This window comes from Carassius auratus, chromosome 48 (genome assembly GCF_003368295.1).
Source record: "Carassius auratus strain Wakin chromosome 48, ASM336829v1, whole genome shotgun sequence".
Classification (NCBI taxonomy): Eukaryota; Metazoa; Chordata; class Actinopteri; order Cypriniformes; family Cyprinidae; genus Carassius; species Carassius auratus.
The window spans coordinates 5,083,225-5,089,853 of NC_039290.1; the positions used below are offsets into that span (position 1 = coordinate 5,083,225).

At 38.1% G+C, this 6,629-nt stretch overlaps 1 pseudogene; it reads right to left on the reverse strand.

Moving 5' to 3' along the window:
* On the reverse strand, window positions 1–6,626 carry LOC113065289 (PAN2-PAN3 deadenylation complex catalytic subunit PAN2-like; annotated as a pseudogene).
* Between the last annotated feature and the right edge of the window lie 3 nt (window positions 6,627–6,629).

Consider the following 6,629-nt stretch of genomic DNA (forward strand, 5'->3'; position numbering starts at 1 on the left):
TTCAGCTGCCACATTATGAAAGTGTACATCTTTGTTACAGTATAGAAAATAACACAGTAAAGCCATTGACTTCTTAATTCATATACTGTGTGCAGTAATACATATAATGTAAGTGCAGTTTTTGACACAATATAAATACCTTGGTGAAAAAAGCCACTGCAGGGTCAAACACACGTAAAAAAAAAAAACACTTGGTTAATGAGTTTTGAATCCTGAAAACTGACCCTCCCCCCGTTCCTTATGCATATTTCCTTAATACCACACACGGGCTACAGAATACGGTGAAGAAAAACATGACATTATGAAATGTTTTAACATTTCCTTTGATTCCAACAGTTTTAATAGCAAAAAACACATTTCTAACAAGGTATAACAAGCCTTGTGTCAGATTTGCCATCTAATGTTAATGAAATATACTCATTAAGAGGTGTAATTTGGCTCAAGAGATGTTAAAGGAGAACTGAAAGTCTGTACAAGAAATGACTGGTGAAATGCTGGCATCTGTTTGGCAGGAATATAACCAACATGGGTCTAATCATAAACCCATCACAGAGGGAAACACAGCTGTACCTGCAAAGGGGAAAAGAGCATCAGACATTCATCAAACAACATTTGTTAAAATTGTACACTCAAAAAAAAAAAAGTTAATCATGGGCATGTGCTCTGTTATGCAGTTAAATTGAATTATATTAGTTTTTGCAATTAATATTTTGTTGAGACAGACAATACTGCTTTTAAGGATGATAAACTGGCTAATATTTGGCCTTCTTGGGCGAATAGCAATAGGTCACCTAACAATTTCCTAATTTACAACTTTTTGTGACGTGAAAAGCTGCATGTCTGTAAGAAACACATCCATCAGAAAGGCGTTTAAGTTTAAACCATTATTTCAGGTCAAAATATGAATCCATAATTCCTTCCATCCCCTGTTGTCCTCTCACATCACACAGAATATTTTGTTTAGAACTGATTTGGAATGTTTTCACTTGTAGGCAGTGTTTGATCTGTGCATATTTCTCCCTTGATTCAGGTAAGATGACCTTTTTCACTAGAAAAGGCAATATGGATAGAGGACTCATATTTTACAAAACATTTCACAAAATGTTAATTGATGGACTGGAGTTTTGTGGATCACTTGTGGAATATTGTGATGTTTTTATCAGCCGTTTGAACTTTCATTCTGACGGCACCCATTCATTGCAGAGGATCCAGCAAGTGATGCAATGCTAAATTTCTCCAAATCTGTTGAGATTAAAAATCTCCTGTTCTGATGAAGAAATAAACTCATCTACATCTCGGATGGCCAGAGGGTGAGGACATTTTCAGCCAATCTTCATTTTTGTGTGAACTACTCCTTTAACAGAAGGGTTACCTCTTCATTGTGTTAGTTACAAAATCTGCTGACAGTCTTGTTTATGGATAGTGCTCAAATTCAGCATTCAGGTTTTCAGTAAACATTATATAAAATTAGTGTGTATTTTATTGTATTATACCATATACAGTATATTAGCATTTTTACAAACCCATATCATTCAACTTTGAATGTGTTGCAATTTTTTTCCCCTAACTGTTTAACAGCCTCTAAAATATTGTACTGATGTACTTATTTAATACCTGTTATGTATAGACAAAAACACTAATATAAATTATATGAAATAATCTCACTGCCATGTCAGTGATTCGTACTTTTTGGGCTACCTTGACCATCTGCAGAGTCAATTTCTGGAACTTTCCAGTCTAGCTTGCGTCCTTTCTCATAGAGAGCCTTGAGAACCTTCCGGAACTCTTCTTGTCCTCCGTTATGACTCAGCTCGGAGTACTTCCTGTACAACTGTAGGGCAGTGCGTGCATCTTCGATACTGTCATGAGTTTCGCTCTGAATGTTCAGATCTAAACAAATGTTCGAAAAGCAAAAAAAACACTGATACACAGAAAATGACATATGACTGATACACATGACTGATACACAGGAGATTAGGGAAAGTTTATGCACGAAACCTACCAAGAAAGTACCACGCGAGGAAGCGCAGGGAGATCATTCGCTTCCTAGGCATGTGGAAGAGGTAGACGGTGTCAAACACCTGTTCTTTTGGAACCTAAAAATTTAAGGGGTCCATATTTACTAACAATTAAAACATTTCCAAATACTAAATAAAAATGATTTCGCAAAAATGCAGCTCACCATCAAGTTAATGACCCGGAAATCCTTCTGTAACCCGTGGCCGACAAAGCGAACGCCAGTGTCGATAAGAAATCGCAATTTCAGATATGTCGATTTCAGAGTCGTCAAATGTTTCGAGGAAATCTTTGCATCCAGGTCTCCAGGTTTGATACCAGAGTACTGAGTCAGGTAGTCCACCACCTGTACATGTAAAGATGGAAAACAAGTAAGAAGCAGAAACGTTTTTCCAACATTTTGACAAAAACACAGAAAGCAAACATGTGGAAATCACGAGGACAGTAATAGTTATTCCCTGTGATTCACCTTCCGATTAAATGATTCAGAAATAATTCTTACAAGTGACACTAACAGATAACACTTATCTTCTGATAAGGCACAAAACGGTGGTTCTCACTTTATGAGGTCTTTAACAGGTCCTGATCAGAACAAAAGGTAATTTCCCTATTATGTGACATTTCCCTATTATGTTACAATTAGAATGATTCAAAAAGTGTTGTGACCTGCTCCTGAGTAGATATGTAGTCATCAATGAACGGCACTCCCTCATTGGGTCCCTGGCCTCTCACGCATGTGATGCGAGCAACAGACATCTGACTGGGCTTGATGGTGGACTTGGTCCCGTCACTGCGCAGTTCTGCCTCTTCCTGTTCAAGCAGCAACACACAAAAGCATTCAAAATTTGGGGTAGGACAAAATGTAAAAACAAAACATCAGCAATTATCGAACTTTAAAGTGTTTCCCACTGACCTGGTTGAGCGTGACAAATTCTGCATCCAATCCAACAAGGTCTGAAGCCTGCGGCATCTCGCTCATCATGAGGGGTATGAATGTGGCGTGACTCTTCCTCTGTTTCCGTGCCAAAGAGGCCTCCGTCAGCAGAACACTGGCATCAATAGGGTTCTTAACTGGGAGGAAATGAGAAGAGGAAGGAATAATTCAAACAGATGCTCATCAAGGCTGCATTTCTTTGATCAAAAATACAGTTTTCTATTTTAATATACCGTATTTTTCTGACTATAAGTCGCACCTAAGTATAAGTTGCATCAGTCCAAAAATAAGTCATGATGAGGAAAAAAACATAAGTTGCACTGGACTATAAGTCACATTTATTTAGAACCAAGAGAAAACATTACCGTCTACAGACGCGAGAGGGCGCTCTATGCTGCTCAGTGTAGGCTACAGGAGAAATGAGCAGCATAGAGCACCCTCTCGCGTCTGTAGACGGTAATGTTTCTCTTGATTAATTTTTAGTTCATTTCTCTTGGTTCATGTCAAATTAATTTTGAGAAATAAGTCGCACCGAACTATAAGTCGCAGGACCAGCCAAACTATGAAAATAAGTGTGACTTATAGTCCGGAAAATATGGTATTTTAAAATGGTATTTATTCCCGTGATCCTTCATAAATCATTCGAACATGCTGATTTGACGCTCATGAAACACTGATTATTTTCACATCTGCTTAATATTTTTGTGGAAACCATATGATTTGTTTTTCTGAATTCTTTAAGAAATACAGAGTTCAGAAGAAAAGCATTTTTTAACATTCTAAATGTCTTTACTCTCACTTTTGAATCATGTAATACATCCCTGCTAAATAAAAGTATTCATTTAATTTAAAAGTTTTTGAACAGTAGTGTATGCATATTATAAGATAAAATGCAAATTTTTATGAACATTTTTGGGATAGCACAGACACATTTTTAGTGAGAAGACGAAAAGTAGATTCTGTGAGATAAATGATCACATACTTCGCAAATCATACTTGGCATGGTAGTTCCTCTTGACGTAGTAAAGTACAGCAGGAACCTTCCAGTTCACATCAAACTGAAGCTGATTCAGCCTAATAAAGACATATTTGCAACACAATTCAGTGTCATATTTGATGCATTTCCTGTGGGTATAGAGAACTTAATGTGCTAGTCCATAATGTATGGTAATAAGGATGAAAGTTTGAAAATTGCCCAATGTTTGGTATCTTTACCTTGTCAATGGGCTCAATCAGAAAATCATTGAACAGATACCACTGTTGGTGTGTTACTCCCTGAAATCAAGACAGAAAACCACTGTTCCTTTTTGTCATGATAAGATATTATGTCAAAGGTTAGCAAGTACTTTAAAAGATTTGCTCACACCTCTTTCCTCTGATGATAGGTCTCGCCCACTTTGATATGTGCCACCAGATTTCCTCCAGTCCGAGCATGCTGGATATGAGATACGGTGACAACCAGGTCAATAGACAGACGCTCCTTCTGCCTCTTCACTTTCAGTCAGCTAAGAGAAGAAACAAGACTATTTATTTGTGCAGGGTCAGTTTAATAACCTTAAGACGGGTCCATATTTCCCAGGTATGACCAATCTTGACCGTGGTTTAATGAAGCTGAAAGAGTGAAAAGGTGTTCTTCACCTCCTCTCCCTCAGACAGGCTGCTGACCTCCAGGCCCTGGAGTCTTACTAATGCACATCTTTCAGACTGAGAGGGATCCACACGTGCCTCATGTCCTCCGCTTGAGTGTCGAAGGTCAAGCCCTCCACGCTGCACAGCTCTTCCCTGTACATTATATAGATTATATATAAAAAATGTAGATGTTTTATGCATTTCTACAATCAGCACACTTACTCTAAACACCATTCTGTCGGTAAAGGCTCTTTGGGTTTGGGAGGTTCAGCTGCTTCTTTCTTCAAGCTTTGTTGTACGCATACTGTGAACAATAAATGGGAAATTAAGACAAATCAATGTGCCTAGAGTGTACACTCCAATAACATACAGATCAGCTGAATGAAACAGGCTGTTGTATTGCTAATGCATAGTATTGTATTATTATATGAGAGAAAAATATCATGCAGTAAGGCATCTTTAAGTAATGACTCCAATGGAAGCGTAAAAGCATTAGAGAATATTTAAGGGCAGATTTTATGGCTGATTCTGTAAAGGTATTAGTGTATATCCGTCATAAAGGTCTTGACCTCAGTCTGGGCCTTTCCAGAACTTCTGCCTCCTTAGCACTGTTCACCTCACAGTTGATCACCAGAACATCAGGCAGACATCGGAATGTTCCTGGTCTGAACCTAAAAATACATCAATATTAAGCATTTTGTGTTTTACACTTATGGTTGCTAATTTGGTAAGAACGTTTGAAATAAGTCAAAATACAATAAAAGTAATGTTTGAAATATTATTCAATTAAAAATAACTGTTTTCTATGTTAAAACTAAAAAGTAATTTATTCCTGTGTTTCAAATTTTGCGTGAATTTCAGAAGACATTGATACTTGAGAAATCATTCTAATATGCTAAATTTGGTTCAGTAAATATATAATTATTATTATCAATAATGAAGATTCAATGTTGTGCTGCTAGACATTTTTGTGAAAAGCCGATGCATTTTTGATTTATTTGAAATAGTCTCCACTACAATCATGACCAATTTAATGCATCCTGGTAAAAAAAAAAATAAAAAAAAGTATAATTACTTTCAAAGTCCAATTTTTGTATCAATGTTTTGAACTTGTGTATATAGATATCCGTGTAAAACTACGTACTGTTGGCTGGTATTCTCACAGTTGTCACACCAGGCCTGTGTGCTTGTTCCAACACAATACTCTCTCAGGATCTCTGCAAACTCATATTCCTCTATCGGTATCTGTCCAAAAAAGCAATTTATTTAATTAATTAATGCAGTTTATAGAAGCAGCAAAATCTAAATCAAACCATACAACTCCAGCTAAACATCTGTGCTTCATGACCATGTTGGTCTACAAAGATGGATTGATGTGTGATTGATGTGCAGTTTAGTGGTTCTGACCTAGAGATCTTTGCTCAGGGTAGTGCATGGTAAAGAGCAGAGTCAAGGAGGAGCGAACGGTCTCCTTTCCACATCGACACATACTGCTATTCTCCACTTCACAGCCAAACAATCGACCAATCACAGACTCCCTGAGGAACCCAGCGTACTCGTACTGTCGAGGACAGAAAACATAAAACACACTGTTCTTGTGTAAATTATTGCATTAAATTCAAGAACGGTGCAGCTCCACACCTGCTGCTGGCTCCTCTGTATGCTGTGGCCCTTCCTGCTCCAGTGTTTCCTGATGTAGCTGTGCAAGTATGAACGGTTCCAGCTCTGGATAAGATGTCCCAGAACGGGCTTTCCCTGTCTGTTCATCAGAATCAGCCAGGATCAAACTAACGCCGACGCCTCCGGATTGTCCGGAAAGCCCGGCAAAAGTTACTGGCCTGTGAAGAAACAAACAAGTGCTGTGTGTGAGTACATATGCTATGCATGGCTGACAGCTCTGAATGCTACATACAGCTGGATGAATTCTGATTGAAAAGAGAGTGTTAATGTACCTGGCAGGGGTCTCCTCTGCTCAAATCAGCATGTGAAAAAGGAACCCCAACTCGCAGGCCAGACAGACTCCTTCTGGACACAGATGATTCTGTACCAA